The sequence below is a fragment of the Paramisgurnus dabryanus genome, chromosome 18 (genome assembly GCF_030506205.2).
Source record: "Paramisgurnus dabryanus chromosome 18, PD_genome_1.1, whole genome shotgun sequence".
Classification (NCBI taxonomy): domain Eukaryota; kingdom Metazoa; phylum Chordata; class Actinopteri; order Cypriniformes; family Cobitidae; genus Paramisgurnus; species Paramisgurnus dabryanus.
The window spans coordinates 27,881,506-27,906,634 of NC_133354.1; positions in this window are offsets into that span (position 1 = coordinate 27,881,506).

The following is a 25,129-nucleotide window of genomic DNA, read 5'->3' on the forward strand; positions in this document are numbered from 1 at the left end:
GTCAACTTTGTATGCCTGATGTGGCCTTGTGTGATTCCATTGTAATCATATTGATGAAAATTATTGTAAAATGCATCTTTAGCGCATGTGAAAAAAAGTGGCAAAGTAGACACCCTGTGGTTCATGTCACCTTTATTTTTTAATACATAGTATTTCAGTTCACCTTCCTTAAAGGAGGATTTCACCCATAGAAACATTAATCTTTATTGAAAGTGTATCATATCTGTAGTTGAAATGTAACATACATTTAGAATTTGGTGCCTATCTGACCGAGAAAAGGGGTGTTAGTGTAGTCTCACCCCCTCAACAAAGATATTGGACTTCCTTCTTTCAATGATGCAAAATAATGATTTTTACATCATTGAAAGAAGTAAGTGCAACACTGAAATCTGTATTTCTCCTGTCTCAGGGGCAACTAAGGAAATGACGCGTGACCATTCCAAAACATGACTGGGGTTCTAACTATACAAAGCTTAATGCAAATGGGTGAAGTGTCCCTTTAAGATAGGATTGACCAATCAATGTAAAACAAAAATAAATAAGCAATAAGCAATGGAGACAACACAATAATATACAGGATTAAAAAGCATGACAATGTAATTGGAATAGACACTATTTATTTATCACGAGCACAATACAAAACAAGCAACAAAGGATCAAAAAAGCATTACAGATTTGCAAAATATGAGCATAGGGCATCTCGATAGGCACCTGACATAGTGTTGGAATTAAGAGGGTTACATTCACGAGACTCAAAAAACACGAAGGTCTCTGTCAACATATTCCTCATCATTACTTTCACAAAAATTGTGAAGCACACAACAAGCAGAGATTATGGTATTGATGTTATCAATTTGGCAGTCATAGCGCTTCATTAAACATCTCCATTTTCCCTTAAGAAGACCGAATGCCCTCTCAACAGTCATCCGTGCTCTGCTTAGTCGGTTGTTAAAGGTTATCTGTGCAGGGGTTGTTTGTTGTGTTTCTGGATATGGCTTCATTAACCATGGCAGCAACGGATATGCTGCATCCCCTTAAATGACAATTGGTACATCTACACCAGCAAACCTTTCTTTGATATTAGGAAACAGTGTATCACTCTGACCCCTTTCAAACAGTGATGAATTCCCAAACACTCGTGCATCATGGACTTTGCCCGGCCAACCCCCATTTATGTCCCAAAACCGAAGTCGATAGTCAACCACACCCTGCAGGATGACAGGGTAAAAACCTTTACGATTGTAATAGTCTGCAGGGCAGTCAGGTGGAGCCAAGATCCCAATATGAGTACCATCAATAGCACCTCCACATTGCGGGAATCCCCACCGGTCACGGAAGCCCTGAATTATGATCTGCACTTCATCCACTGAGGGTGTCCAGATATAAAGGGGCAGCAACTTGTCCACTATTACTGATGCAACATGATTAGCAATAGTGACAGTAGTTGACTGTCCAATTGCAAATAAATGGGCTATGGTCCTGAACTCTACATTTGTGGCTAGTCTCCAGATGCTGATCGCCACACGCTGTTCCACCGGCACTGGTTTACTGAAAGTTGTTGTTTCTATATGAAGGTATGGCCGAAGGATGTTACACAATTCCAAGAACGTTGTTTTTCTCATTCTGAAATGGATCCTCCATTCAGTGTCCGTCCAGCTTGTGAGAACGTGTTCCCACCACACACCATATCTCTGCTGCATCCAGATGGTTCTGAGGAAGAACATGAAAGTATATTCATTGTTAATAAATTAATGCATTAGACTTATGTCTGTTAGCACTTTGAATTGCAATATTAAAATAAACGGTGCACTGTATTAGTACACACATTAAAGACTTAATGTTTTACTATATTTACTACTATAAACTTCAGCACATTACAGTAATTACTGTACTCTATTGAAGTGTACAATACAAAGTTGTTGCGTTTACTATAGTTAATGTATCAACCACAGTGAATATTATTGTTTACAGTAATGAACCATAAGAATCATAGTATGTATAATACAAATTACTATTACTAGGACATTACTCTCTACTTGTGTACGCACATTTGGCATAACTACAACAGAATACATATTTTAAAACTTGGAAAGTATAGTTTAGATACATCGATAATAATCACTGGTCCTGTTCTTATCTTGTTGATGAACGGGAATTGTACTCGGTTAGTAAAGCAGCAAACTTCAGCTTAATTTGCCTCCTTGCAAATCTTCTGATGCGCGCAGCACGGTTACATTTAAATGTCTGAGCGGCATACGCGATAGATCGACAAATCACAGTGTTTGGCATAGGAGAAGGCTGTGTATCCCCGCGACCCAAACGATTAAAAAGTAAAAGCAACAAACGCAACATCTTGATGGGCTCCATTGTTCCGAGGAGACAACGCTTCGCTTCCTGTTGTGATTTAAGCAGTTGCATCATAATGACGTAAGCCCCACGAACGCGTGACGAAAGCGAGCTTGGGCCCGGATAGATAAGTAAAGTGTGAGTGCAAGCGAGTGGGGGAAAAGGGAGGGGGTGGCAATCGCGCCCAGGCATGGTTTGGTTTGGTTGGGATAATGTGAGTGCGCCCTTAACCCTCTGGGGTCTGACCCTTTTGGGACACTGTCAGAGGTTCTGACATGCTCTCACGTTTGGTCTTTTTTCAGTTGCTCTAAAACAGATTAATGGCTAATATCACATAACACTGTATTCAGCACAAACTGTGCTATAATAATATGTAAGATTAATGTATGTACATGTTTGTATTTTTAAGTAAATGATGTTTATGCGTGGTTAGTAAAAAAAAGAAAACAAAAAGTTGCTGAAATAAGGCCAAGGAACACATCCTAAACATTTGTAAACAAGCAAAAAAGTTATCTACTCTTGTAGAGTAGAGAATTTGCTACAAAAAGATGTAAAAACCATTTAACCCACTAACTCACATGAAACAATACATTGATTTAACTTTTGTAAGACACCTTTTGCTGTGTAAAGGCAATATGCAAGGGCGGGTCAATGGTCATGAATATTGATGTGTTTCACACCAGAGACCCAACCCCCTAATGGCTCATTGAGGAATGTTGGGACAAAAGAATGAATGCGGGGAGACTTAGAGAGAATATTTTGCTTGTAGTTTAAAAAAAAAATAGGTTACAATAAAGTACAAAAGACTTAAGACTTTATTTTTATCAGAAATTAGTAAAATAAAAGTCTTATAGGGTTGCAAAAAATGCTAAAAACATGAACAATACAATAGAGTTAAGAAGCTTTATTGTAATTATCAATAAAGAAGCATCATTGTAATTATAAATAATAAAGTAACAATACATGTAACAATATTCTGTATGACCAGTACAATATGGCTCTAATTAAAAGAAAATTATTCTAAATGTCAGCTATGAATGTACAGTTTGGTGTGCATCTAAAAATACTTCACAATATAAAAAATAAGGTATACATTTGTAAACCATCACACACTGTAACTCTTTGAGAATGGAGTTAAATGTTGTCGTGCCATTGTTCAAAACAGTTCCTATTTAACTGAACACACAATGGAACATTAGGCCTACATGTTTGTCGTCTTCTGGGTGACTCGTGTGCACATTCCATAAAATAGTGCAGTATCTCTCTCTTGACATTACTCTGGCAGGAAAAGGCACGGAGAAAACATCGTCCTGTCTCCAGTAGTGCCTGATGGAGATCATCTTTACCATGGCCATATAAAATAGTAGTCCAATGTAGCGTTACCTCTCAGTGACTCTGACATCTTTCCATTTATACTTGCAACCATTTGCTGTTACCCTGGCAGCCTGAGCGTTGGTGTTATGGCTTAGATTTGAAACTGCATCCTCATTTTCCAAAACATTTTGAAGAGACTCGGGTGTGTGTGTGTCTGCATGACTCAGCTGATGTCCAGGTTCCTGTGCAGAAAAGAAACGCAAAGTGTGTGGAACCACATCAATATGAGGCTCTGTTTTCCATGACAGAATGGACCTGCTGCTGCTTGCCTGGATGTTGGTCTTGACTCTTTTTGCAACAGGTGCCTTATCACTGTCAGTGGTAAATCTGTAAATAAATAAATAAATAGTTTTGGTAAATAAATGGTTTCGGACCAATTTTAACATCACAGTTGATATGCGGCCAGGTCTCTGGATTTTTTTAGGCTTCTCCACCTTTATATATAATAATTTAATTAAAAGAAACGTTGAGACATTGATAAATTATAAAAGAAAGAAATTTAACCTATCGCACGAGTCCACCACGGACATTTACAATGCACCTGTTGCAACGGTGTTTAGCGTCTCCGCCAGCAGCAGGACCAGCGCATCGGGGAATATGGAGAACTGAACAAAAACCTTAAATACTGTGCATAATCTATAAAAGACTTTTTTCGGTAGTCATGTAAAAAATGCGGTGTAAAGCCTTGATTTTTAATTGATGCATAGCGAATGTGTAAGGTAAGGCAACCTGCATGTTTATTTTGTTTTGTTTTGATTTATTATTCTTCTGCACGCCGCCGCGACTGCGAGCAACAGAGCAGCCCCCCTCCGCTTTTAAAAAAATAGTGTGTTGATAATAAACATTTAAACTAACATTGTTATATGCTGAAAATATATATATTATATAGACGTTATTGTAGGCAAGTGAATTGTTGATTTGAGAGGCTCATTTGATCAAACAAGTCGTCGACGTTAGCTGTCGGCCGCTATCCGCTTGGTCATTATCAAAAACCTTAATTTAACAAACAAAAAAGGCTCTAAAATAAATAAAAGATATTTTATAATTTTGACAGTTAAAACTGAACTGCTTTAATTGCTGCAATAGTCATACAGCTGTTAGGAATCTGTGTAAGGAGTTATTTTAGTTTTTTCTGCGGATTTCTTTTGCAAAATCTATGCGGAATTTTGCGGAATTATTTTAAATGTTTTAAAAAGATCTAAGAGAATGGAAGCTGTGGATATTACAAAACAATAAAATATTTTATAATATAGGCCTATAAAATGTGTATAATATTATATAAATGGCTGTAAAGTGTAATAAAAATACTGAAGTAAATAGAAGTTCTTCACTAAAAGAATGATCGTATTTTTATTCGTGATCAAAAGTTTGAGCAAAACAATCGTGATCATCATTTTTCCTGTAATCGTGCAGCCCTAATAGAACCTTTTAATTCCAAGGGGACGAAATGTAACTTACACTTTATGAATTTCGGGTTCGTTTCTGCATGCCCCCGTGCGTCTTGTCTACTAATAAAACAGAAAATCCCGCAAATGTGACTTACCCTGTATGAATGTCTGTCGCATTTCTGCAAATGCCCGCTGAAGAGGAGAGTGATGCTGCCACATTCCTACAAGTTTTTAATAATTAATAAAATGTATTCTCCACAGTAACAAACTTATAAAGCAATACTAAGGCGGTAAAGCATAGTTGAGATAAGATAATTGGGTACATAGATGCGCTGTATATCTTTGTTAACGGGCCATTACCGGACATATTTATCGCTAAACATTAACACATTACATATCTCCAGACACATTTACAGCACATCGATACTGCATCGATACATTTACACCCGAACAGATAGTCGCGTAAACAAGACTTGTTGAGGCATAAACGCTAGTCAAAATATATTCTAAATAGTGATATTGTTTTATGACATATTGTATATTTACATTACACTATAGCCTACAATCATACTGTTTAACGCATGACATATCTCCAGGCGCATTTACAGCACATCATTACACCCGAGCAAATAATCACGTAAAGAAGCCTTATTGATAAGTCGGCATGAACACTATAGTCATGGTAGTGATATTGCTTTATAACATATTCCCATTACACTAATCAGCATACGGTTTAATGTAAGAACTATCATTTTAATGTAAATACAAGTTACGAGGCAACATGATCGAATATCTGCTTGCAAATAGTCAGTATACAGTATATAAAAGTTTACATCACACAACATTTCAACAAATGTAGGTAAAACTTACTCTTCAGAAATTATATCCTCAGCTGGATCAAGTCGCTCTTCAAAATACAAAACTTCATCGTCTGAGTCCTGCTCTTCGTCTGAAGAAACTGTGAACTCTTCCTCGCTGTCCAGGAGCATCTGTAGAGCTTCCTCACCTGTAAAGCGTGTCATTTTCCCAGCGCAATAAGTGAATGAAACTGTCAAAACTTGCTGCTTCTCAAAGCATTGTTTGGGGGCGTTGATCTTGTTTGCATAGCCCGCATCAGGTAATTTCCATATGAATGGCGCGCACGCGGGTAGGTGGGATCACATTAGTGCTAATGAGGTCGAGCAAGAAAAACTGTACCTCTCTTTACTTACATGTCGATTACACAAACAGACAATGATTATGAATGACGGAGTATTTTAAGTGGATGTCACAGGAAACAGGAAAAAATGCGTCAAAACGCGGCCCCGCGTTTTTGGACCCCAGGGGGTTAATCTGCTGTTTGCAGGGATAACTCTACATCAGTTCCTTTTAAAATGTGTTGAACTTGCCAATAAACAATACCCGCTGGTGAGACAAAGTAGTCCGTTGCCATACAATTGCGATGTGAGGTGTTCTTCATCGGTTTGAAAAGCACCCATCCCATGATTCTTCCACTGCCCATCAACAATGTTGTGGGCAGCAGTCTGCTACAGCTGGAGGGGTAGCAAGTACCCCAAAGCAATGTGGAAACTGCCACTTCCTTTCGAAGTCCATGGCTATTGTATGCCACTCTCCTTCCGTTGATGGTGTCTAAAACAATAGGACACACAAAATGTCAGTGATTAAATTATTATATATTCAAGACTACAGATTACAATGGATTTATTTCCATAGTTATATGTAGAACAAAACTGGATAGCCATGCTTTTGTGAGTCAAAATCATCCATATTCATTAGTCAACCCCACAGTCAATGGACACTCCGTCTCTGCAGCCATTCAGTGCTGTGTTGAGTTTTAATCCGAGTGCTGGAAACATGATAAGTATATAAATAGGCCTCATATTTGACGCGCTTTGTGGTATCATTACAAAAGATGCGATTGCAAACATCACATTTACTTGTTTATTCGCACCTTAAGTTATCTCCAGACAGACGCGAGTATAACAGTCGCGAGTAAAGACACGATGCCTCATATTTGACGCGCTTTGTGGTATTCTTATAAAAGATACGATTGTAAACATTAAATCTACTTGTTTACTCTTGCCTGTAAATAAAAGTTATCTCCAGATGCTAAAGTTTTCTTTGTGCTTCCGTCAGAATCGATCGACGGCCAAACGCACACACAAACACACAATGCCTCATATTTGACGCACTTTGTATTAAGACGCATCTAAACACATCTACAACCTTGTTTATTTGCGTATATCTCTGCACAGTATTTAACGCAGGATCATGCATGGAAAGGCATTTCTTTAGTGTTGCTTTCACAAACAAACACGTAACAATAATGGCATTGTCTTACTGCCTAAAGGCTTATTATGTAGCTCATTATGCAAGTGAATTGTTCTTCAGCTGTCAATCACAGATTATTCAAGAGCTTCCAGCCTCCTTGCATATTGCCTTCCTAACCAAAAAGTGACTTAGAAATTGTAAATCAATATATTGTTTTATGTAAATGAGTAAGCAGAATGATTTTCACATCATTTTAAAGAATAAATTCTAGACTACTAGATCCTGTTTTGAAAAGTCTTGGGAAAACATGTTTAGTATGGGTTTTGTGGACTTATATCAGTCACTTAAATTTTTTTCTTTTTCAAAAACCACGCATAAACATTTTTCTCTCAAAAATACAAACATGTACATAAATGTTAATCATATAAAGTAGTAGCCCAGTTTGTGCTGAATGCAGTGTTGTAAGACTTTTGCCATTATTATGTTTTTAAGCAACTGAAAAAAGCACAAATGTCAGTGCATGTCAAAACTTCTCCAGGGCCCTAAAAACCCCTTAGACCCCAGAGGGTTAAGTAAAGAAGAAATATGTGGAAAATTTACTTAAATACAGTAACAAAGTATTTGTACTTCGTTAACTTACATTCCACCACTGCCTAACCACTGTTGGATACCGAACCTAACTGCGCTGGAAGTAGACATGAACAAAGTTGAAAAGTCCCGTCCATGAAACCCGGAAGCGTGATAATCCCCTATTTCCTGTCTTTGAATGGAAAACGTTGTAGCCATCTTTTCATTTACAACCCTTTAATTGTCCCTAATGTGGAGATCTCCAAGAAGTTATTGACGAATCTGTTCAAGAGTCTCAAATGTATCTCCTTCTGGGTGTGGGGGGAGGTAGTTCATTTAAGCTTTGTGTGGCTTTTTGACAACTATATACCTGTTATGTGTTTATGTATTTACAGACAATTTTGGGCATGTTTCAGTTTTTTTCCGATAGCTGGCCTTTGTGTTTTTAGGTCTTGACAGCCATCCATCATAGCCCGAAACTGATCCTGGCTCCTCAAGGAAATCCTTAAGGCAAGGATATTTTTCAATTAATGCTTTAGCTACAGTAAAATGCATGTTTGCAAAAATCTGTTTGCTTGTGGGATAAGCACAATGCTGAAACATTGTCTTCACAAGTTTATATAAATCATGAGACATAACTCTGTGATCATTGAGGAGAACTCCACTTTTTGTAGACATTTTTATGGGACGAGTGACCGGACGAGGCATGGGATGAGGCAACTGATGGCAAAATGTTCTCAGAGCTACATACATCAACTGTGCTCAAGGTCAAAACCACAAGCTCCAAACACACCACTTTGATTGTATCTTTGTCATTCAGTTCTTTTGTTGTAGTCAATGAGAAAAAGAAATCACCAACTCTGCATATAATTGCTTATAATGAAAGGTGAAATTTAGAGAAATCTGAAAAGTTTCTCTGACCACCTCTTCAGTTTTGTATGTATCTGGAATACCCGAAGGCAAGATGAATTTGTGAATTTCATTGTCACCAATAATTTCACGCAAGCTTACTGGTTCCGACATCTTCAGAGCTCTGTAAAACACAAAAGAGGAAAACATTTTACACAAGTTTAGAATACTTAAAGGGATACTCTGTTGAAAATTAAAAAATAAGCCCCTGATTTACTCACCCTCAAGTCATCCAAGATACATATGACCATCTTCTTTAAGGCAAACACAATCAGAGTTAAGGCAAACACAATTGGAATTACTTCTGTGATGCACTTTTTTGTGCTGCAAAACATGTGCTGCAGGAACACCAGTTACTACCATTATAATGCTTGAAAGAGCCAGGAAATGTTCTAATATAACTCTGATTGTGTTTGTCTCAAAGAAGATGGACATATGTTTCTCAGATGACTTAAAGCTCTACTGTGTACTTTATTGAGTTAATTCTTAACAAAAACCCATGTTTTCTTTCAAAAGTATGTGCTCATTCATGTGTAATTACTTCCCACCCACTAATGAAAGTATTCTCGTAAGTGTAGAATCTGCTATTTAAAATGCATACCGTCGAAGCGCTCTCTGGCTGAATCCATGTTGTGCCTCCATCTTTGAAATACATTCACCGACGAGGGACATTCCTGAAATTCAAGCTCCACCTTTCGCGCTTTCACTCTACAGTCACGCTGGCTGCTGGCTGAAGCCTTCGGAGGTTGCATGTGTAGGCGGTATACGTCATCAAGACAGTCTTATTTCAGAATATTAACAATTATAAAGCTGACAATTATTCTTAGTTAATTGTAAATTGATGTAATATGTGTATGACTTGCGAATGTAATGCTCAGTTGATTTAAATAAACCAGGCTTGATGACGTATCCAGCCTGTGAATCCTTCGGATTTTACAACAACCGCACACCGTGATGAACCTGCGATCTAATGCTTTGATTTGAAAGCCTGTTGAAGACATATTCTCGAGGACATTAAAACAATTCGCCAAGGATGCGAAACGGGGGTTTTAAACGACAACGTGACAGGAAAAACATCAAGACCAAAGTCACTATTGGAGTTAGTTTTCCAAGATGGGGCTCAAGGGACACTGAAGTTGCACGGCTAACTTTAGCATGATTATGCATAACACTTGTTAGTGTAAACATGCATGTGGTTTAATGTGTTCAAACAGACACACGCCGTCTCTCCGCCCATTTATGTAATCTGAGGTACTGAGATAAATGTTTTTTATCTTTTCTGACCTCTAGCACAAACACACGGTGACAGCGCTATTTTTAGCCTTTCATTGATAAAAGCGTCTGATATGCGCGTCTTTCGTTTCATTTTACAAGCGTGTGAAAGTTGCGCGATTTTTTTTCACCAATATGAGAGAAAGCTCTTACATATACACGGACATGTAACGTTTACTTAAAACATAAGCATTGTACTCTGACATAATGTCTGACATAATACTCTGATAAAAGCGTTTGATCTGCGCGTCTTTCGTTTCATTTTACAAGCGTGTGAAAGTTGCGCGATCTTTTTTCACCAATATGAGAGAAAGCTCTTACATATACAAGGACATGTAACGTTTACTTAAAACATAAGCATTGTACTTTGACATAATATTAGTTCGCGTCCATTTAAACCCGTCATGGTTGCTTTTTGTATGTGATTTTAAGCAGACATATCATGACAATCAGACTTTTTTCATGTTAAACATAAATCTGTGTGCTTTGATGGATCACAGGCAAAGGACATTGCAAATTGTTTATTTTTCTCATTGCTTTTGCTTTGTAGCTACTGGAAGCCATGTTAACCTTGGCATGACACGGCCTGGCCACCGTACGAGTTAAAACGCGTTCCGAATGGGGGGGGCTAGAAAGTATTATTCAGTTGCTTGTCATATAGACTTTCACCGCTAGATGGGAGTAGATCTTACACAGTGGAGCTTTAAGGGTTAGAAAATTTTTGTCCTTTTTCAGGTCAATCAAACAGGTCTAAGTCAAAAGAGTCTCTGTTTAGTCTGTAACTTCTGTGATAGAAAGCAAACTGTTAAGTTATACAAATAACATAGTAAAGCAGAAGCATGAAATATAAAGAAAACAATGCTTACCTAAAATGTAACATTAATGTGACACTTCAGGGCTACCATACACTTCCCCCCAACGTTGTATGCAGCCAATGGCACAACATCATTTAACTCATTCTTAACAAGGAATTCAAGATGTCCCGGTGCTTCCAACTCAAATGATCTCATATGTTTATCATACCAGGCTTTACAGGTCTTCACCAAGAATCCAACAATGTTCTTAACAAAAACAACTTTGTGTATTAGAGCAAAATCAAGCAGTAGAGCCATGAGCAAGAATCATACCTGCACGATATTTTGTTCCATGACAGAACACTGTTTTAGCCAAGTGCCTGACTGGGGAATTTGCTGCGTATTCCATCCAGTACATCAGTGTTCAAAGAATTTAAAGTCACTTGAGAAACATGAGACACAGACAGGGCTGGTTTTGAAGAATTCTGTGACTGATAAGTCATCAACAGCTGATGTTTTGTAGCAAGAGACAGCAAGATGTTCTTAAAGGAATGTGTATGCTGTACAACACATTTAAAGAACATGTGTTTTCCTTCAAAACGCATCATCCACATAATCACAAAAGTACCAAAGGCCTTAATCAAATCTGGAGAGTGCTCAAGAAAATGATGCTTTAGGATCAATTTCTCAGTTGGGAAAACATCCAGAAATCTGTGTTTATGTTCAGATATTTTGATGTCTAGGTAGCAAATGGTTTCCTGTGTATGAATTGAGGCTACTGCAAGCTCAACAATTTCTTTCAGGTCCATAAGAATCAGCCATGCTGGTTCATCAGTTGGAATTTTCTGTCCAATGAAAAAAGGAAGAAATCTTAAGAGAGCCCAGTTTTCATCTGGGGAGCTAAATTGACAGGTACAGCCTTGGGACAGTTAGTTCTGTCTGACCATTTGAATGGAAAAATGTTTCCATTCAAAATGTTCCTCTTTGGTCCTTAATTGAAATTCAAAACATACTTCTTTTGACTGGTAATCAGATCGTTGTTCAAGACAAAATCTGCATGGGATCTGTCCTGAAAAGCTTTCTACAAATCCACCAATCGAATGTGCTCCTAAGTTGTCTGCGACTACACAGTGCACAGTACCTTTGACATTTATGGCAAGACTGGAAACAAAAACTCCTTTCTTCTCCAAGATAACAAGCCCTTTAAAAGTGGTTACAGAACCAATGCATATCCATGCTTTTTGACATCATCTGCTTTGCCATAATACTTCTGAATGCTTGCGCACATGCTTTTGAAGAAATAGTGGAAATATTTTTCTAACTGGTTAATGCAGTTTGCTGAGCCAAGTTTTTTCACTGCAGTATTTTGAACAGATTCGCCTTCCTCATATAATGCCAAATTAAAATGGTGTCATCTTCATAATCAACAGCATTGCCAGGGTACAATGTTCTTTTTAACCCTGCAGGTTTATAATCTGCTACAGAATTTCAGGACTTATCTACGGTGGCCGACAGGGGTTGCTGCACTGCAACGAAAGAAAACACATGCAAATAGAAAAAACGCCAGCAAATCAAGAAAACATCTTCATCAGTTTGACAACACAAACGCTGCAGATATCGCAACACATCCAAATACAGAAACGCGTTGCAAATATCACAACACAAACAAAAACAGAAACGCGTTCCAAATCTCACAACACGAACAATAACAGAAACGCGCTGCAAATTTCTCAAAACACGAGCAATAACAGAAACCCACTGCAAGTAGTTCAAACGACAACGGAAGTGTTTCAGGGGGGTCACAAAAAGTGATGCACCGGTCTGAGAAGTGTTTTCGGTTTACATTCAATTCGTCCGTGGAGCTTTTGTGAGTTTACATCGATCAAATGTAAGTTTTTCTTGTTTATTTTAATATCCTAATCGCATATTTGTTTTAGCCTTTCCATTATTATTAGACTATAGACTAATACATAATAAATACATAATAAACTGTGAAACGTTGTGTTAGCTGGCTTAGTTACACAAATGTCACTAGATAGTGTTCTAGGAGGACAATAAATACCACATTCTTTATTAAAACAAGTAAAAATAACATGTGTGTGTGTGTGTGTGTGTGTGTGTGTGTGCACGCGTGTTTCTATGTGAGGTTTTTGTGCTAATAATAGCTTATAGAACGTCTAACCGAATGTCAAACCAAATGTTGTGTGTGTTATTTTCAGACAGCAAACATACTGTTTATAACTATATACAATAGTGTTAATTCAAGTTGTTTTTCATATTTTATTAGTTTTATATAATCTTTTTTATAAACTCTTTTATTATGTCTCAAACTTGTTTAATTTATATTGTGTGCTATGTGTTTTACAAATAGTTTTCAAAGTCTTTGGGACCATAATGTCATTAATTGTACATTAGCTTTGCATGGTATAGGAACACTGAGAAAGTCGCTGTTCAGATTATTCAGTAAATGCTTTGTTCATTTTTACAATGATTATGTCTCAAGCCTTCCGCTATAGGCCTATTCTCTTGGCTGGTAAATGAGATTTAACATAATTATTCTGTATTTTGTCTTTTTATTCTTCTATGAAAGCTAAAGGACCTGTTATTACATTGAGAGCATATTGACCAGATGCATAGTGTGATATGGTAGCACCGTAGAAATGAACTGCAAGAGCCTGTAGAGAGGGAGAAAGACTACTGAGAGGAACACCACCACGGCTTACTGTCCTTAATTGGCTCTAAAGCTGCTTGCCTTAAGTAATCCAGATTTTAGCCTAAAGTATACCATAACTCAGCCACAACCCATTCACACCTTTAGAAATCAGCCATAGCTGTCCCACTACAAAGCCAGAATTTCCTAATTGACCAGATTTACCCCAGAACCCACCCACAATTAATCCAGAAGCCCCAGATGTCCACCATAAAAGGTCCAAATTGACCAGATTTACCCCAGAACCCACCCACAATTAATCCAGAAGCCCCAGATGTCCACCATAAAAGGTCCAAATTGACCAGATTTATTCCAGAACCCACCCACAATTAATCCAGAAGCCCCAGATGTCCACCATAAAAGGCCCAAATTGACCAGATTTATTGACCACGACCTTCAAGTCCAAAAAAAGTGCGTTCATCCTTCACAAATTAAATCCAAACAGCTCCAGGATGATAAAGAAAGGTCTTCTGAGGGTAATCCGTGCGGTGTTGTTGTAGAAATATCCATATTTAAAATGTTATTAACGTTATTAACTACCTTCCGGTAGCGCCACCATCTTAGACTCAGGAGATAGTATTAGCGTAGTGTACGCACTTTTCTTAGTGACGTATGACAAATTCGGAGGGCGGGGGGACAGAGCAGCAACAGAGAAACCGCTGCGTAAGCGCTCATCCTGAATGCGGATGACTCTAAGATGGCGGCGCTACCGGAAGGTAGTTAATAACGTTAATAACATTTTAAATATGGATATTTCTACAACAACACCGCACGGATTACCCTCAGAAGACCATTCTTTATCATCCTGGAGCCGTTTGGATTTAATTTGTGAAGAATGGACGCACTTTTTTTGGACTTGAAGGTCGTGGACTATTGCTGGACCCCGTAACATTACATTTAATCAACAGAAAGATCTAAAATATTTTCTAAAATATCCGAAAATGTGTTTGTCTGAAAAACGATGGACATATGCAACTCGGACAGCTTGGGGGTGAGTAAATCATGGGTTTAATATCGTTTTTGGCCGAACTATCCCTTTAAAAACAAATGTAAAAGTGTTGTGCATAAATGAAGTAAAAGAAACCAAACAAAAGCTAGTTTTTGGTCTTCCAAAAAGTATACCATAACTCAGCCACAACCCATTCACACCTTTAGAAATCAGCCATAGCTGTCCCACTACAAAGCCAGAATTTCCTAATTGACCAGATTTACCCCAGAACCCACCCACAATTTATCCAGAAGCCCCAGATGTCCACCATAAAAGGTCCAAATTGACCAGATTTACCCCAGAACCCACCCACAATTAATCCAGAAGCCCCAGATGTCCACCATAAAAGGTCCAAATTGACCAGATTTACCCCAGAACCCACCCACAATTAATCCAGAAGCCCCAGATGTCCACCATAAAAGGCCCAAATTGACCAGATTTATCCCAGAACCCACCCACAACTTACCCAGAAGCCCCAGATGTCTACCATAAAAGGCCCAAATTGACCAGATTTATCCCAGAATTCACCCACAATTTATCCAAAAGCCCACCAAAAAGAGCCATAATTGTACCAAAATTATTTAACTATGTAGAATGTGTTTCTTCAAAAAGCATAACCACACAAATGCAAATAAAAGTGTTTATTGTCGTTTAAAAAAAACATGGTAATTACAAAAATACTAAAGCAACCAAATCAAAACACAAGAACACACAAAGGAAAATCTACATAAACCAATAGTGCAATTAAAAACAAATGTAAAAGTGTTGTGCATAAATGAAGTAAAAGAAACCAAACAAAAGCTAGTTTTTGGTCTTCCGTAACATTTTAATACTGTTAAAGAAAATATGAAAGACAAAAGAACAGTGAAATAAAGAAAAGTATAGTGCAACTTTTGAACAAAATTAACTTAATGGCATAAAATAAACAAACAAATGTATGCTGGTTCAAAAATTTAATAAATATTTTTAATACTGTTAAAGGAAAATATGAAAGACAAAAGAACAGTGTAATAAAGATTAGTATAGTGCAACTTTAACAAAATTAACTTAATGGCATAAAATAAACAAACAAACAAATGTATGCTGGTTCAAAATGTTTATAAAAACTGTACAAAGTGTAAATCAAGTAATTATGAACAAGACTAAAGCAACAGTCAAATAAAATGGAAGTTAAACCAACAAACCAGTAGTGCAATTGAAAACAAATGTAAAAGTTGTGCATAAATTAAGTAAAATTAACCAACAAATGAATAAGGGTGGTAGAAGACAAATTAAATAAATGATGTTTTATATAAACAAGGTTTGGGAGGAGCTGATCAGTCAATGAACACGGCTGGCTCTCAATCACTAATCAATAAACACGGCTGGCTCTCAATAATTAAGCAATGAACACGGCTGGTTATCAATCACTAATCAACACAACAACTTAGTACCAGCTCTATAAATAATCATAGAGTCCTTACCCAACACTTTACACTGATGTCAAGATACACTGTAACACATGTGCTATTTGCCAAAAGGTGAGTGCTGTGTCCCAGCATGGCAGAGCAACCCTACACCCCCTCCCTGTCATTTCTGTACCTTTCAGAAGAATCGCCATGGACATTGTGGGGCCGTTGGAAAAGAGCAGTGCCGGACATCGCTACATTCTGGTCATCAGCAACTACGCCACAAGGTATCCAGGGGCCTTTCCACTTCGTTCTATCACCACACCCAAGATCATTCTCTTGTGCAACTCTTCTCCAGAGTCAGCATACCCGAGGAAATTCTTACAGATCAAGGAACCAACTTCATGTCACGACTGATGGGGCAGCTTAGCAAGCAATTGGGCATCACAGCCATCAGCACAACTCCCTACCATCCGCAGACAGACGGCCTGGTGGAGAGGTTCAACCAAACCCTCAAGAACATGCTGGGGAAGTTTGTTGCAGACACAGGACGAGACTGGGATAAGTGGTTACCGTTTGTCCTCTTTGCTTACCGAGAGGTACCCCAGGCATCCACTGGATTCTCACCGTTCAAGCTCCTTTATGGATGGCAGGTAACGGGAACCCCTGGACCTGCTAAGGAAAAGCTGGGAAGAGGAACCGGCTTCCAAAAAGGAGGATAAAGGCATTATACAGTACATACTAGAGATGCGAGATCGTCTGGAACGGTACAGAGAACAAGCCAAAGAGAACCTACAAGAAAAGCAACAGGGACAGAAAAGATGGTATGACCAACATGCCCGACAACGACAGACAGTTTCAACCGGGGCAGAAGGTATTACTCTTATTACCAACTTCAACAATCAAGCTACTGGCTAAATGGCAAGCACCATATGCTGTGATCCGCAAGATGGGGCCAGTAACTTATGAAGTTCATCATCCGGACAAGGGCAAGACCAGGCAGACTTACCATGTGAACCTCTTAAGAGAGTGGAAGGTGCCGCCTGGTAAAGGAACAGAGACATCACTGTTGGTGAGGAGGATTTAGGTAGAAGAGGAAGAGGAATCTGAGGATGCAAGAAAACAGCCATCTGTGGTGAGGTTAGAGCACCTAGAAGAGGCTAAGAGGGCAGAACTGCAGCACCTCCTAAACCCTGCTTTGTTCTGTCAGAGGCCGGGACGAACGGAGCTGACCCAACACACCATCCACCTTTCCGACCCATCACCTGCACGCCAACGTCCTTACCGAGGGCCGGAGAGGCTGGTGGAACCATTAAAAGAGGAGATCAAACTGATGAAGGAGTTAAGAGTGATTGAGCCTTCAACGAGTGACTGAGCCCAGTGGTGATTGTCCCGAAGAAGGATGGATCCCTGCGTGTCTGCATTGAATTCCGCAAGCTCAACACTTAGTCGAAATTTGATGCTTACCCTATGCCGAGAGTGGATGATCTACTTGAAAAGATTGGAAAAGCCCAATACATCACCACGCTAGATTTGTGTAAAGGGTATTGGCAGGTACCCCTTAACCCAGAGTCCAAACCATATACAGCTTTCCGAAAACCGCTAGGGCTGTTCCAATTTACAGTCCTCCCATTTGGTCTTCAAGGGGCCCCAGCAACTTTCCAAAGACTGATGGACCAAGTTCTCCAAGGCTGTGAGGATTGGGCGGCGGCATACCTGGATGACGTGGTAATCCATAGCAACTCGTGGTTAGAGCATCTGCAACATCTTCAACAAACCCTGAAGAGGATAGAGGAAACAGGACTGACTTTAAACGTTAGGAAATGTGAGTGGGCCAGGCAAGAGGCAAACTACTTAGGCTATCGTCTAGGCAATGGACAATTGAAGCCACAGGTGGATAAGGTGGAGGCAATCCGAAGGAGCCCACAACCAAAGACCAAGAAAGAGGTGAGGTCATTCTTGGGACTGGTAGGATGGTACAGGAGATTCATACCAAACTTTGCCTCCATTGCAGTTCCCCTGACCCACCTGTTGTCTAAGGCAGTGGCGAATCCAATACCCTTGTCTGATGACTGCGAGACAACTTTAAAAGAGAATATATATAGTTGCCAATACAACTTTAAAAGAGAATATATGTTCCAGTTCTGTTCTACAGAGTCCAGACTTCTCGCAACGGTTCCTGGTACAAGTGGACGCCTCAGCAGTCGGAATTGGAGCGGTCCTTGCCCAGGGAAGCCCCGGGGAGGAAAAGCCAGTAGTTTACCTCAGCCGTAAACTACTGGAGAGGGAGACTAGGTATTCGGCGATTGAGAAGGAAGGTCTCGCCATTAAATGGTTCCTGGACAGCTTACGTTATTACCTTCTGGGTCGAGAGTTCGATCTAGAAACCGACCACCGGGCCTTAACTTGGATTCAGTCCATGAAGGACCACAATGCCAGAGTTACACGTTGGTACCTTGCCTTACAGCCCTACAAGTTCAAGATACAACATCGACCTGGCAGAATAAACGTGGTAGCCGACTACCTGTCCAGGTTTCCAGCAAGTACACGGCTTGGAGAGGGGGAAGGTAATGTGAAAAAGTCACATTTACTGCCACCGCTGGGGAAGCAGCACCTGCACACATACATACACATTTACTTACCTCGTTCCTTCCATCGTTGCTCTATCAGAGGAGTGGGTGCACACGCAATTCTGATAACACCTGGACATTCTCTCATTTACTTCACTCCCCATTCATAGATATTTCCATTATATATATGTATATATATGTATATATATATATATATATATATATGTATATATATATGTATATATATATATATATATATATATATATATATATATATATATATATACATATATTCTATATGTGTAAAATGTTTACTGAAATATAATTCTAAGGCCAAACCTAAAGGTGGCGCTTGTTTACCAAGTCAGGGGGAGAGTGCTATTGTGGAGCCTCAAGCGAAAAGCAAACCTCTTTTTGGTATATGGTGGATACCTGTCTCATTATCTGTAAATGTATATCTGTGTTGGATTATTTTTCTACATTTATTTATTTTTATTTTTTATTTTTTTGGTACTTTGAATTTTTTTGGTCATTTGATCAGTACGTGTATATATTCTTCACTGTGGAGAACTCTTTTGGCACTGTAAATAAATTCCACCTATTCAAAAGAACATCTGCGGGTGCGCCATAATTTTTTCAATCCCACATGAACTCACATTGTTCCCTAGAAAGCAAGCTGGTAGGCTCGACTCTATCACACCCTCATTCTCCGGAATTATCTCAAGATGTCCAGACAATCAAATGCAGCACAGGAAATGCACCGTTCCAACAGCGGTCGGGATGTTTTAATCGAGCCCGAGGCCTACCCACAGGCTGGGCGATCTTTCCGCACTGCTACACGAACACTGAGGAGAAAAGGACCATCTCCTCGCACCCCGCAGAGGGGCTCCCCACCATCACCGGCATCTTCATACGCTTCTGCTTCTCCAGGAATCCCCGACATCAAGAAATGGACCGTCCTAGGCCTCAAACTAGCTCTCGAAAACGCGGATATTCCATTCTCACGTAAACAAACAAAGGCGCAACTGTTCAGCCTCCTCCGTGATAGCCGGAGGGCTACTGAACCCCCGCAAACAGCCGTGACAGCGAGCTCTGACTCCTCGTCTTCGCAAGCACGAAGTACACCGTACTCCCGAAAGACACCAGGGAAAACACAGAGGTCTCAAAGACGCCGCATGAAGCCATCAGCTAGCCTGGGCCACCCTCCAATGTCTCCAGCAGCCAGCCCACAAGCGAGGCAGCTAGCAAGCCAGCTAGACAGCTCAAACATGCTTCTGCTCACGGCAAAGGCTTCGCTCCTCCCACTGCCGCATCCTTCTACCGGCCAATGGCCTGCTGCCCCTCCGTCTCTCTATCACACGGGGTTGCATTCAGCAGCAGCGCCGGCCGCATCTATTTTTCCTTCTCACATTTCTCCCACTTTTGCCGCAGGAGCCGACACGAGCATAAGGATGTCTCCACTAACGAGTCAGGCCCCGGTTGTTGCCGCAGGAGCCGACACGAACGTGAGGATGCCTCTGCTAACGAGTCAAGCCCCGGCACCCTCTACGACTTTTCCACCTGATAATTTCGCCCACAGATCGACCCAAAGCGTGAGGCTGCCTCCGCAAGTGGCTCCAGTGGCTTCTTTTTCTTTTGATTCCTTTCCCCAGACCCGTCAACCTTTCACGCTGACTACCGCAGCACCAATGCCCATCCCACCCAACGCATTGGCCATGGAACCTCCCCCTGTCATCAATTTCTCCCCCTGTCATCAATATCAGGCAATAGATCCTCACAGAAATTCAGGCAGCCGGCACCAGAAGCGGATCTTCACCCAACACCAGTGCCTCCCTATTCAACTCTAATATTCCCATAAATCATCCACTCAAAGACCTTCTAACCGCCTCTCTAGATACTATACTCCAAGCAGTCTCCATGGGAACTCTTCAAACCTATCTGACAGCTTGGAGAAGCTTCAGAATTTTCCATCATTTACACCAGATCCCTTTAGCCAACTTCTCTCTACTTACCATAACCTCATTCATATCGTACCTGCATAAAGTCAAACACCTTCGAATCAGCACAATTAAAGAGTACATTAGCAGAATCCAATTTTTCCATAAACTAATGCTAGGTTCACCCTCAACTGCCATCACTAATCCCCAGAGCGCCATGCTCTAAAAAGGCATTGAAAAAACCCAACCCAAGAGTCCAGATCCCAGGTTACCCATAACCATAGAAATTCTTTCAAAATGTCTAGCCACTCTCTGCAAAGGCTACTCCTCAGTACATACTGCCCGAACCCTAGACGCCATGTTCGTGTTAGCCTTTTTTGGTTTCCTCCGCTGTTCAGAATTCACCGCTTCAGCCACCTTTGACCCAAACCTACACCCAGCCATCTCCGATCTAGCCATAATAGATGACGAAACCATCTCATTCTTTATCAAACACAGCAAGATAGACCAAATGAGAAAAGGACACCACATATACATTTTCAAAATTCATACTCCCATCCAACCATACCAAGTTCTCAAAGCTTACACTTCCTACCGTTGCCACCGGATTAAATCCTCTTTAGACTCACTTTTAGGTGGTTGAATTCAACAGCCCAGTAACCCGCTTTTGGTTTCAGAAGCACCTAAAACAAGTTCTGCCAACATCAGGCTTCCCCCCCATGAATTTTCCGAACTCGGGGGGTATTTCCCGAGCTCGGAACCTTCGCCCTGGGACAGCACGCCACTCACGCATATTAGCAGTCCCACTTTATTGTCAGTGAGGCGAACTCGTAAAAGTAAATCTACAAATGTGCAAATAAAGTAAATAAATAAACGTAAACCAACAAAGTCACAATAAAAATAATTAAGACAATTTAAACCAACCAAGTGTGCAATTTAAAACAAAGTAAGTGTTGTGCAAAATTGTTGCTAGTTGTAAGAGAAAAACAAAATACAAATAAAAATCTATGTGCAAATAAAGTAAATGAATAAACATTCACAAATTAAGAAAGCCTCACAAAACTAAGTAATAAAAAAAGAAAAGCAAATATTCAAACCAACCAATAGTGCAATTTAAAAAAAAGGGAAATGTTTTGCAAAATGGAATAAGTTGGTTGTAAGAGAAAAACTGCAAATAAAGAAAATTACAAAAAAACTTTTGCTTGATAAAAGGAAACAATTAGGCAAACAAAAAAGGGGTAAGGCAATAGTTCGATTAAAGTCTTTGCAATGGTGTTCTATTTTTCCTGCCACCCTCACGATCACCAGCCAGATAAAACCACCGCCTTATAACCTTTTCCACTTCAAGCTCTGTTGTTTGGGAGCATGAAGGGTTTCGTCTCACAGCCTCTAAAATAGGAGCATACAGACACATGGTTAAAATACATTTACATTATTGCTTTCTGCCACCATGTCTTGTACTATAAATTCACATGGCACCAAGATTCTTAACATTCCTCCATGTGAAAGTCATGAAAACAAAGACAACATATAAAACCACTTACCAATCACAACATTCTTCAGTTCAAGTCCTTGGAATGGTGTTTTTCCATTTGCACCTTTACAGTTCATTGTTTTTGTCAAGTCATTTTTTATTGTCTGCTTCATTATACGCCAAATTGTGTCCTTGACGTCCACCCCACCAAGCAATCCAAGTTCAATCACCTGAAATGTTAAAACATGCTTTACTGTTTGAACACTGTGTTTGAACAGATAATTTCAACTGAATTTTTCTGTTAGATTGTATATGTAACGTAGTGCCCCCTGTGTCCCTGTTATTCTGGTGTTTTGTAATTCTTGTGTTTTGATTTATACTCAAGTCTCTGTGTACCTGTGTTTACTTGTGTGCATGTATACCCTTGTTCCCAGTTGTATCTCTCTGTGTTAATTAGTGTCTCCGCCCGCTTGTTTGTAACCATGGTTATTCATTGTGTTCATGCATCTCCCCTTGTGTGTTGTCCTAGTTACTGATTGGTTCTGCTTGGTCACTGGTCTTAGTCATTCATATATACCCTGCTTGTTCAGTCTGTGTTTGTGGTTTGTTGTTAGATGTCGCAGTCCCTTGTGTGTGTTCCCTAGCTCTTGGTTTTTGCTTTATTTACACATTTTATGGAATAAACTGCACTTGGATCCGCATCTTGCCTCATCGTCTTGTCTCACCTGGTCTCACCCGTGACAGTATAAAGCACACATTACAACAGGAATTTGAACCAGGCTTGTAAGTGATAACAGCAGACAACAGTGCATAACTTTTACGGTTACCTACCACTTTCCGTCTTGTTTCAGGACTGGACCGAAGATTACTTTCAAGAGCAGTTAGGGATCTTAAATCTGCCACTGGAAAAAGAGTGGGACTTAGGTTGTTTTCCTCTGTGATCTCCCTTACATTGTTGGATTTAAGGTCTTGAATCATCCTTACAATGTTTCTCTGCTGCTCCATAACAACTTCAAGCTTGGTTAACACATCATGAAGAAGTGCTGAAACATTAAACAGAAATTGTAAGGTTACCACTATATCCCTGCTATGACATAAGACTTAAACATTGAGATAAGGTTTCCCAGAAAGGGTTTAGATTAATCAAGGACTAGGCCCTAGTTATATTAGGACATTTAAAAAATACCTCAAACCTTGCAAAACAAGTTGTGGGAGAAAAAAAAATCTTGTCAAAATGGCACTGACAATGTTACGATGTCAGTACAAGGGGTTTTAAATTAAAGCGCCTTACTTTATTCTGGAACTAGGATAAGAGCTGTCTGGTACACTGCCCTTTGTGTGTGAATGAAATAAAACTTACATTTTTGGAATGGATCATCCATTGAATAGCTTCTTCTGGGTGTTTCACGATGCCACAGAGGTTGTGTTGGCTCCTCAGGAGATTGTAGCATTGATCCTCTTTGCCATGACAATTGACTTAAATTTTCAGCTTCTGGGCACAACTGATGGGCAGTCTGGTAAAGAGTCCGAGCTGGGGACGGTGCAGGAATGTCAATTGCTTGCCGTAATGACTTTCCCAAAGCACTTTCAAAGTTCTGCCATTCAGAGGGAGGACTTCAATCCATCATCAACTGTCTTGAGGTTCCTGGAACCTGTGTCACAGACGGGGATCTTTGGGTTCTGTGTTGAACTTCATCTGAAGTGGAGCATGCCCTTTTTGATGGTGGTTGGATGAATGGTGCTTGCGGCAAATTATTTTTCGGTGCAATGGCCTCCTCGTCTGTATCATAGTCATCCAATAGACGCCGATTTCTTCTACAAAGAAAATAAAATGAGTAATACATCTAAAGAAACATGCTCACTTCTATAACTGCAGTGACACGACACACATTTGTTTTAAAGAATTACACAAGCTTACTTCATTTTCCATTTTGGTGCTCTCAGGAGGTCAGTCTCTGCCTCTGACTGCAGATCAGTTTGTTCCTCTGCAAGAGGCAGCTTCTTAAAATTAAATGTATTGTGTACAAAAAAGATTTATACATACTTGCAGTATACAGAACTCTAACTTTATAAGCCACCCAAGAGTCCTGCGGCTGCTCCAAATTCCTTGTGGCCCTCTGAACTCCTTCACCCTTGTATGGAGGCCATAGACACACTTCGTTTTTTTACCCAGATTGCAGGCACAACCTCAACTTCTTGGGTTTCCACAAAGCTCACAATATGATACATTATTTCTGCAAGCAAAAAACAAACATGGACACAAAATAAAAAGGTAATGTAAGGGCAAACACAGTCTACACCATAAAGACATATACTTTGTTCCGAACCACAACATATCCAACTAAGCACACACACACACACACACACACACACACACACACACACACACACACACACACACATACACATCATTGTAAATGTAGAATGCATCACCTTTAAACAAAACAATGTTTTGCACCAGAACAACATAATTGTCAATGTCAATACAATTATCACTTTCTGAAATTTTTATGACCGGCGTGGTCATTCCTACTTAATTGTCTGTACTGCTCAACAGCTTCATCAAACAACTCTGGTACTGGCCCATCAATGTGCCTGAATTTTGTCTGTGTATTTAATCCATGTACATCAGTGCTGCTCATTGACTGTACAGCTTCAATTTCAGACAGCCTTCGAATAACTTGAGTTAAGGGGCTGTGTGGCTTCCTAATCATTTTTTTTTCAACTACTGCAAGTAATTTTCAAAAGGAAACCCTGATATTAGGTCTAAATGACCATGCAGTCTGACATCACTACTGAGGTGAATCAGTCCATGTTTATTGTACACTACAAAATCTGAGCCATATAACTTGCTGAAATGTTTAACAAATGAGACCAACAATGTGTTGGCAAAGTCATTCATCGTCAAACAGAATGACGGATTTGCTAAAATGCTAATTGCAACAGACAAAAGCATGAAGTTATTGTACACTTGTTCAGCAGAAAACCTTTAAGAACAACTGGTCCAGTATATAGAAGCAATTGTCTAAATTCTGTTGCTTTCCATTTCAATCTTTCTTCAAGGCTTCTAGGCTTTCTAGCAAATTCAACTGGGACAAAAACTTTTAGATTACACAATCTCACAGATATAGCTTTTACCTG